At 45.2% G+C, this 10,618-nt stretch overlaps 1 long non-coding RNA gene across 1 annotated transcript; it reads right to left on the bottom strand.

The window, feature by feature from the left end:
- Positions 1 to 1,250: 1,250 nt before the first annotated feature.
- LOC134943796 (uncharacterized) lies at positions 1,251 to 9,632 on the bottom strand. The gene is made up of 2 exons (XR_010181760.1): positions 9,490 to 9,632; positions 1,251 to 1,348 (listed from the first exon to the last, which is right to left on the bottom strand). It is a non-coding gene; the product is annotated as an uncharacterized LOC134943796 (long non-coding RNA).
- Positions 9,633 to 10,618: the final 986 nt, after the last annotated feature.

Genomic DNA, 10,618 nt, shown 5'->3' with positions numbered 1-10,618 from the left:
GGCACTGTTGAACACTACCTGAGCTTACTAAAGGATTGCAGAAAGACCAGTCATTGTAATTGATTTGTTATGAACAAGAGTTGTTTTGTTCTATTTCTCTTTTCTCTCTTTCCCGCTGACAAACTTTTTTTTTTCAGGATATTCTATTTTTGCGAGTTTTTTTATGAGGAGTCGAGTGTGGGACTGGAACTGGTTCTGGAGGAAGGAGTGATTTCCTTATAGGATCCCAGGATTAGTCGATCAGTTTGTTAAAGTCAGAGAAAAATCAAAGTTCTAGTAGTTATGGAGTTCAGAGTTAATCGGGAACAATCAGACAATGGCTATTCACACATTGCAGATAAAGAGCTCATTAATATATGTGGAAGAAAGGTTTATGAGTGGCTCTCCCCGAACTCCGAAGGTTTATGTTATTTAGGAAGGACACTACTTATAACCCTTGTTCAATGATTAAACAGACCTAGCATAGGTTCCAGAAATGGAAACAATGTTCAGAAAATTATAGGAATATGCAGATCATGAAAATTTTATATGTCACTGTCACGATTTGTTTGTGTCTTCTTCATCTACCCAGCAGAACCTCAATCGAATCCAAACATCAGTGTACAAAGACGTAGGTACATGTATGTGTGAAATGTTCGTCGCAAATCAGACATTATAGGCCAAAGCACTGTCCCAGCATACTCTATAGGTTGAATGTTGTCCCACACCCAACCAGTGGTCCCGTGACCGCCGAGTGCATATAGAGGATGTCTCGTCCTCCTCCCTGTCTTCCCCAAATATAGACAAGTGTCTGATTTGCAAAAATTAATACATACTTGTGTCTAGGTCACCGATTATTGTATGAAATATTTTTTTTCTTATGTTAATAATTGATGGCAGTTATTGTTTACTGCCAAAGGGTGGACTGTCGAAGTCAAAAATATTACATAGACAGAACATACAAACTACACACATTATGAGTCGCTATACTTGCAAATACGCGCAGCGAGCACAGCAAAATATGGTAACATGCCACAGAGATGGATTCGACACTTATTTCATACAGTACATAATTATAATAATATCAAGCGCCAGACATCATGATGATTTAAAATTATATAATGAAGTAATGTCATGTATGTGTATTATTTGAATGAAGCCAGATACACCTGTCATATTTGGTATTTAAGCAACCAGATTAATGTGTAGATTCATTTGATACTTGTTATTAAGTTGTAGGACATTGCAACAAATAGTTATGATTAAATGTATGAAAGGTAAAATCACTTTTATTAGAACAATAGATATTCAAAACAGGTAGTGGACAGGAAGCTCAGGCCAGCCCCTTTGGATGTCTTCAAGGCTGAACCTGTGGAGCATATACAAATAGACTAGTGACTCATCATGAATGAGAAAGTCCCCTCCCCCAAAAACTAGATAACACATTGCTGATCACACATGAGACAGTTGCTGTTTTGTCTCAGAGGATGATGGAGTTGCTTCTAGACCAGTTCCTGCATGATTTTACAGAGAGAGAGATATAAGATGCATTGAGGGAATGGTATTGTATCGCTGGCCTGTAACTGTATGTATTAACTGCTTACTGTATAAATTGTAATCATGTAATTATGTGTATACTGTACATTGTAATATATTGAATCCATATCCTTTTAATAACAAATATATACATCAATGAGCTTTGGAACTCAGATAAAGTGTGGATGTATTGTTTTCTCTTACGGGCAGTGTTTTGCTATGTATAGCGCACATTCATGGCACATGGTAATAAGAGGTGCAGGCGTTTACAATATATATTAGAGTGGGCATTTTAAATATTTGTGAGAAAGCAATTTGGCATTTACAAAGCGAAATGTCAATATGAACTTCCGCCACTCTATCCGCAAGCCGCTTCTCAGAATCTGTAATGGCCTTCAATATTTGCGACATGGTAACCTTAGCAGCTTCCGCCATGCTGGACAAGGGGGGAGAGGAGAGGTCCGTCGACGATGCAGAGGAGACAGGAGAAATAGGAGTGCGTTCTACGTGAGCAAATTGAGCTAAACGGGCCGCAGCAGAGGTACGGCGCCTTCGGACCATCGGGTTTATAGAACAGGGTCAAATGAATGAATGAAGGTTCTGTTATAAGTCTCAGGACAGGTAGGAATGCAGCAGCGAGATATGCAGCACAGAGGAGAGAGGGGGTAAATGCAGGAAAGGGACCACCAGTCCACACAACCCCACAACTCTCAAGCACTAGCAATACTAAAGACCAGCAAGCTGCAGCAGGGTCACATAAATTGCACTTCTGTCCAGGTGCAGGGGTTAATATAATAACAATGTGGAGACCTTCCACACAGCAGAGCCCCACAGTGATTCAGGCACAAGCCACTTCGCCCCCAGGCAGTGAATGAGAAGCTGTGCAGCCGCCCAAGTAAGCCAGGCAGTGTAGGGAGCAGGAGAAGTTCATGCGGGAGCAGAGCCATGCTCACCGCCAATCACAAGATGGCGCCCGACAGCCCTCCACAGCCAGCAGCTCCGTCCAGAAGATCCGGCACCAGAGGGGGACCAGGACACGGTGCGCACAGAGCAGCGGGCGCCGCGGGTCGCTCCCCAGGAGAAAACAGGGCAGACAGTCCGGACAGCCAGGAGCCGTGAGAGGTCGCAGGTCGCGACCTCCGCCAATCACAATATGGCGCCCGGCGGACCCTCACGGATGGCAGCTCCACAGCAGGGAAAATGTCTAGTTATGGCAGTGCTTATTACTGTACACATCTAAGTTTTGTTCTCATACATCGCCAGTATTAGAAATATCCATGAAATTGGGAAAGTATTTTTTTCCCAGCAGACTCTGGCCTTGAATTTAATAAGCAACAGAATAGAAATGAGCAATAGCATAGAAACTGAATAGACATAAGCAATAGCATAGAAACTGAATAGACATAAGCAATGGAATAGCAATAGCATACAAACTGAATAGACATAAGTAATAGAATATAAATAAGCAATAGCATAGAAACTGAATAAAAATAAGCAATAGAATATCCTTTACTACCTACCTCAGGTATAGTGTTGCTGCCTTTATGTATAATGATCACATGCTGTATGTAGAGAAAAGCATATCTCCCAACCAGCCCGATGTGGCAGAGGGACAGGCCTGCAGCAGAGAAGTGATGGTGCGGGCATCAGCTCAGTGTTTACGGGAGGGAAACTGGCAAAAGACATGGGGCAGCACAGCATTTCTCAGCACTAGGGAGTTCCCCAGGTGTAAGGATATGCTCTCTCAGTGACACAGACACACCCTTTCTGAAACATGGCCATGCCTATATCACATGTAACAAGCGACCTTCCACCAAGAGACAATCTGAATGTACCCAACACCTCCCTGGGCTTCCTCTTGGTCCAATCCTAAACCCAGGTCGCTTTGGGCCGGGGCACCCGAACTGTTGTGCCCTGTCCTGCAAACACCTGGGGTGGCATCCGGACTAGACTGCCACATATCCTCCCCTTAAGCTTTGAGCCTACGGGTGAAGCGGAGTTCTTTTTTGGCACACATACCTGCTCGCCAATCTCAGCAGGCGTACCCCTTTTCGGGTCGGCCTCTCTCCAAGTTCTCCTCCCCCCGTCTAGCTTCACCCCACAGGGCTCTGCACCTTCTGAGGAGAGGAACTTTCTCGAAAGGGCATCCGCGTTGCCCTGTGATCCTCCTGCTCTGTGCTGGACCTTGAAGCGATACGGCTGGAGGGTAGGGACCACTGTGTTATCCAGGCGTTGGTCTCCTTATTTAGGCACATCCACTGGAGCGGAGCGTGATCGGTGATTAAGGTGAGCTCCCGTCCCAGGAGATAGTACCTCAGAGTCTCTACTGCCCACTTGATAGCCAGACATTCCTGCTCTACAGTGGCAAATCGCTGTTCCCTAGGCAGTAGTTTCTTGCTGAGGTAGAGGACTGGTTTCTCGTCCCCTCCTACCTCCTGAAACAACACTGCTCCGAGGCATGTTCCTGAAGCATCTGCAGGATGAACCTTTTACCGAAGTCCGGGGTTATCAACACTGGTGCTTTACACAGGGCACTTTTGAAGGCCTCGTCTTTGTCAGACCTCCACCATTAATGGCAAAACCAATGAAATTTGCTAACCTACAGTATGATCATCGATGGCCAACCCTAACAACAAGGAACTCAACCTAATGAGTATGTGGAGAGTTCAGCACCAGCGTAATGCCGATGGAGAGAGTGGGTACACACATTGTTAGTGGGGTGAGCTATGCAATACCTCTCTGGCAACTGACTGATAAATATAATCAGAGTCACATTCTGTAACACTGCTAATAATGACAAAATGGAATGTGGCTTAGGGGTAGATGTACTAAGCAATGATAAAAGTGGAGAACTGAGCCAGTGGAGAAGTTGCCCTTGGCATCCAATCAGCATTGACATAACATATATAATTTGCATACTATAAAAGTATACAGAGCAGTTGATTGGTTGCCATGGGAAACTTCTCCACTGGCTCACTTCTCCACTTTTATCACTGCTTAGTACCCACCCCCTAAGTGCTTAAAACAGTGGATATTGGTTAACAACTATCATAACTTTTCATGATAGTGCAGTCAACCCAAAAGCTAGGTACACACTATGCTATAATCAGGCCGGTCAACCGATGTTCGGCTCCTTGGACCTATAATCTCAGATGGGCTGACCATCACTGATTTGTTCTGACCTGCTGAACAACATTTCTCCAAAACGGTGAGCCAATATTGTGCACATTCTGCAGGGTGTAAGAATTTCCGATCATCCTTCAGACGTTTCTGCTAATAGTTAATTTAAAAACGTCACCTTTGTGACAGTGTCAGGACACATAATCATTCGGATTGGAATGATAAATCACTAGTGTGTTTTCAAGATTGTTTAATCACTAAGTCAATCGTAATGTGAGAGAAATCATTGAGGTGTGCACCTAGCATACGTTTCATTGAGGCCGAAAAACATACAACAGGTAGCAAATGGTTTGTTTGGGTATAGTTCTCTTTCTAGAACCAACAGCAATGCATATTGATGTTGGTGCATATCAGCTTTATAAAACAAATGTGTGTGCTGTAAACCCTGCACATGATACATGATAAGGCCTGATTCTGAGTCACCCATAATGTTCAGAGTTTTCTGCTACTTTTGCTTTATAATATAAATGCTCAGTGATATGTAACAGAGATGAGCTCCCTTGCCTAGACATTGAGGGACAGTGTACACTCTCCACAAGATTCCTGCACAGAGCAGCTGCTACAGTAGTTGCAAACGCTAAAGTAATGATGCCTTCCCCAAGGTACGTTACCCCGTCTTTATAAATAGAATCCATACAATAACTAGGATATTATTTCTGAATGGTCCTGTTACATGATAAGCACATGGGAACGAGGAAAAGATATTTAAAAGCCTGAGTGACCAGTGCACTTATCGTCTGGACACTTCCAGCATGCCTAAGTGAGATACTATGACACCACGGAGAGATCAGGTAGCAGACACTCAGAATTCCTCCAGTGAAAGCCTACCAGGCATAAACCATCAGATTATTTCACTATTCCTTCAGAATGCATGGAATGAAAGCTTGTGATACGAGGGTTGTGTGCCGGGCATATTACTACTATCAGTGTGACATTACACATCTCTAATCCCTGTCTGTCCCTGTCTGAAAGACGCATCTAGATTTTTTTATACAAATTGTTAAATTATTTCATGTTGGCTTTAAACCAAATTGTTCCAAAAATAATCCTGTTGCATCACTTTGAATGGTCACTGTAAATCCTTATTTAAAAAGCTGGTTCTAAGGAGTAGACTTACTAAAGGTTCTAGAAATTAAAAATGGTGGTGTTGCTTTAGTAAATCCACCCATAAGATTTTTTGGGGTGATTGTAAGTTTGTGGATGAACAATATCCGTGCACTTTTTTGCAATGTGAGGGTTCTCCAAGCCTCTCCAACCAATTAGTTTCTATACAACTAATGACCTGTGTGCCTTATTGTTTTATGGCTGTACTAAAATCCACAATGGCGCCAGCAGTGGTCAGCGAACTGAAAGACCAGATCTTGTAAACACTGGACACGTGCATGTTCTCCCAAATTAAACAGTGATCCTATTGTTAGGGTCCAGAGCCAGGACTGGTGTGTTGCCTACCTATATACCACCCAATCACTGAACACTGGCCATTTGGGGCAGGCACAAATAATGGTTCACATTGAATAGTTTGTTGAGCAGCTGGGCTGAGGGACTAGTAGATCACACAAGGTCTTCCGATGACCCTGCCCATTTCCCAACATGTCCAAAAAAAATGTATTTGTTGAAATAGGATTTCTATCTTCAAGTTAAACAACGATTTTTACCAACAATATGCTGCAGTATCCAGTCAATTGGTCAAACAGACAAATTACCCATCTTCATTAGTGCCTAGCTAGCAGGATGAGAGACCACTGACAAGTAAACAGACAGAATGGTTGATTAACATAAAACAGGACATGTGAAACTTGTAGAGCTTGATAAAGTGAGGATAGAAGTCACGACAGCCCATCAACCAATAAAATGAGAGTTTGCTGAGAGAGGCTTGTCTGTAGATAGGTTTCTTGGATTGCTAAATGGAAAAAAAATGGTCAGAAGTAGACATTGGACTTTCAAAGAAAAGGATGTGATGAAACCGAACCATAAAGTTGTTAAGTAATAGTGATTAGGAGGGTGATGTGGTCTCTGTGACAGAAATAAGGATGAGGATCTGGTTGGATAATCTTCTTTGGGGACTCGGTATAAGGTAGGAAGCCTGTATCATGGTCTTCCTGGATAACATAATATACAGGCAATTGAACGACAATGAAGACAAGAGACATTTGCAAAGCTAATTAAAGTAGATGGATTTGAGATGAAAAGATCATGGGTAAATGTCAGCAATTTACAAACAGATAGGGTCCCAGAGGGCATTTGGGAAAGGGGCAAAGGAATTTAGGAGACAAGAGCAAGTGGTTTTACAAACAAGATGAGTTCATGGGAAGAGACCGGGAGAGAGAAGGAGGGAGGGTGAGATGTTTATGGAGTTGTCTACAGAAGCTGAGCAAATGGAAGAAATATTTAGGATGAAGCATCACCCAGTGAGCATAAGTAACAACATAAACATGTGTAAGAGTTGTTTAATCTTGTTTTCTTTCTCTCTGTTTATAGAGCGAGGAGACTCCTAATATCTACTGAGTCGCCTTTAATCCCTGAGAATCCATACCGGAGGGCAGCATTGCTTATATGATTTCTGTAATCTAGCACAATACATCTTTTATCCAGATAAATATATTGTAGAACATCATTTTTATTTGAATGATACACTCCACAATTACAACAAGAATACATTGATATAATAAAAAAAAAAAAAACAACGGAAAACAAAAACGAGGGAAAACATGATAGAGGGAAAAAGCCTGTGCTGCAATAATAAAGAGATGTCAAACATGAGGGTTATGACTATACATGCGTGTTGTCAAGTTGGACCAAAGTCTAGCAGCCCAACACTGAGTTGGGATGACTGAACCTCCAAGAAGGGCAGCTTACACTGGGCCACCTAGACGCCCTGGAAGCCACCAACTTTCTGGGAACCAGTGACATAGATATGAAGAAACATCTGAAACAGAGGTTGTATTGGGCAGCTCTGGCTTTACCTCGATGGCCTGCGAGCAGAATCAGCCTAATGGGGTAGATGTATCAAGCTGTGAAAAGAGTTGACAAGTTGTCCAGTGGAGAAGTTGCCCATAGCAACCAATCAGCATAAAGGTAACATTTATCAAGTACATACTATAAAATGATAGGTAAAACCTTGTGGTCGTGCAGAATGGCCGTGAGAACTGGGACACTGGAGCCGTGTTTGTTTACGGGATTGCAGTTTTGTAATGTCACTCTGCCACGCCCCCAAATGTTCACTGACTGTCAATCACTTTGTAAATAAATCCCACTGCCAGTAACATCGCTAAGGTACCTTGGTGGGTGCACAGTGTGACCATGATCAGGGCCGGCCCGAGCTTCATTTTTTTGGTAAGCGAATGTAGATTTTGGCGCCCTTGATGGGATAAACTTTACAAAAGGGATAGCGCGCTGAAGACGCTGACCGTCAAAAGTAGTGTGGTCTCACAATGAAGGGGTATGGCCACAGAATAGTAACCCCTTCAAATTACACTACACAGTAGCACAATCTTATTAACATTACACCACACGTAGTGCCCCTTATTCATGTTATGCTACACAGGGAAAAGGCAACTCACAGCGTTCACCCAATCAACCAGACAGACTATGGTTTGCCAATAACCATAATCACTACTAAATACTACATAGATATCAAAACTATCTGATACTAACAAACACATAGGGCAGTAATCAATTCTTTTCACACCCTTACACACCCGTTCTGTTTCTGCTGACGGGCGTGGTATAATCATTTCAGCTCGCTACCCCCTTTACGCAGCTAAACCTTATTACTATGGGCGCAATAGGCTCGTGTGTGTGTATGTGTGTGTGTGTGTGTGTGTATATATATATATATATATATATATAGTGTACATGTGTGTTTGTCTATACATATATATTTAACTTTACGAGGAGTGTTCTACATCAGAGTAGTCCCCTTATGATAGGCAAACAATTTCACTATAACATAGGGGACGATGCTAACACAGTGGCAACCAGTAATGGGAGAGGGAGGGCAATGGGCACAGTGCTAATATAACACAGTTGGTGTGAGCAGGAGGGATATATGTTCTGAGCAGAACCGGATTGGTGGGGCACAGGGGTACTTGTCCTCTTTAATGGGGCACCCCCAGCCAGAGTTGCTCCACCTCAGCAGGCAGGATGAGTTTGTTGTGCTCACCGCAGCTCAGTGTCAGCTGATGCAGGTTGCTCCACAGTTTCTTGTTTCACGGAACTGCATCCCTCCATAGCTTGCGGTCCTCAGGTAACTGCTGTTGCTGCCGTCATGATTATGCAACAATATGATGGCTGAGACCGAGGTCAGAGTCTCCTCAGCCAAGTGCAGGCAAACACATCCTGGGTCAGGGGGCGCACACCGATAGTAGCAGAGCACCGTTAGTACTGCAGTTGTACAGGCACTGTTAAGTGCCGGTGACACCGCCCCAGGGCTGAGGAGGCAAACAGGGCAGCGCAGTGAAGGGGAAGGGGAGGAAACTGAAGCAGCAGCAGAGGGTTACAGGCAGTAGGGTTGGGGGGGGGGACCCTGTTTGTCTGTTTCCCTCTCTAAGTACAAGAGTGCAAGTAGGACCTTACGCTACTCATGGAGGGTGGGGGTGGGGAGGGTGATAAAGGGGGGGAGGGGGGGGAGTATACAGCAGGCACAGCCAGTTGGCAAGTGCTGACTAGAGGGCCCCCAAAGACTTTATCCGCCCCTGGACCTGAGCAGAGAGACCCTAGACTCTCTTATATCCCAAACATGCAGAATACAGCTGCAGGACACTCCACAAGTCACACAGGGGGAGCTGTACTCACACATTGTTCCCAGCTGGGAGGGATGCAGTGCCGATCGCAGTCAGAGTCCTGACACCCGTCCTGAGCAGAGAGCTTTCCGTGACCTGAGGAGGTGGCGGCATCACTGGAAGCACATGCAGTAGTCACTCGCCCGCAGTATCTGTGGCCTGTGGACCAGAAGTGGATTTAGACGTCATGAGGCCCTAAGCAAAACACCGATTTGGGGCCCCCATTACTCAAACGGTTTGCGGTTACAATACCGGCCGTCATGATCCCGGCTGTCTCAATACCGACGCCAGGATCCCAACAGGGGTACTATACTGCTGCCAGAATACCGGCGAAATAGGTGATTCTCCTTCTGAGGGTGTCCACGACACCCACAGAGGGAGAATAGAACCTGTTGCGAGCAAAACTCGCCACCAAGCCCCCAGCGTGGCGAGCGTGCTCGTCCCCCTTCCGGCATTCTGGCACTTGGGATACCGATGTCGGTATACTGACATTCGGCATCCCATGCACCGGAATCATATACCGATCCCCCTCAAACAATTCATAACACTATATTTTTATTCCTGACTTATTTCCCTTACATCCCCGCCTCACTGACAGCAGCTCATCCCACCTCACTGATACCGGCACATTCCGCCTCACTGACAGCAGCACATCTCGCCTCACTGACAGCTGCACATCCCGCCTCACTGACAGCAGCACATCTTGCCTCACTGACAGCAGCACATCCCGCCTCACTGACAGCAGCTCATCCCACCTCACTGACACCGGCACATTCCGCCTCACTGACAGCAGCACATCTCGCCTCACTGACAGCGGCACATCCCGTCTCACTGACAGCAGCACATCTCACCCCACTGACAGCAGCACATCCCGCCTCACTGACAGCAGCTCATCCCACCTCACTGACACCGGCACATTCCGCCTCACTGACAGCAGCACATCTCGCCTCACTGACAGCGGCACATCCCGCCTCACTGACAGCAGCACATCTCGCCTCACTGACAGCGGCACATCCCGCCTCACTGACAGCAGCACATCTCACCCCACTGACAGCAGCACATCCCGCCTCACTGACAGCGGCACATCCTGCGTCACTGACAGCAGCACATCCCTTCCTCACTAACAGTGGCACATCCATCCT

This window comes from Pseudophryne corroboree, chromosome 7 (genome assembly GCF_028390025.1).
Source record: "Pseudophryne corroboree isolate aPseCor3 chromosome 7, aPseCor3.hap2, whole genome shotgun sequence".
Lineage (NCBI taxonomy): Eukaryota > Metazoa > Chordata > Amphibia > Anura > Myobatrachidae > Pseudophryne > Pseudophryne corroboree.
Note: the sequence above shows the minus strand (reverse complement) of the source record. Positions and strands in the feature narration are given on the sequence as shown.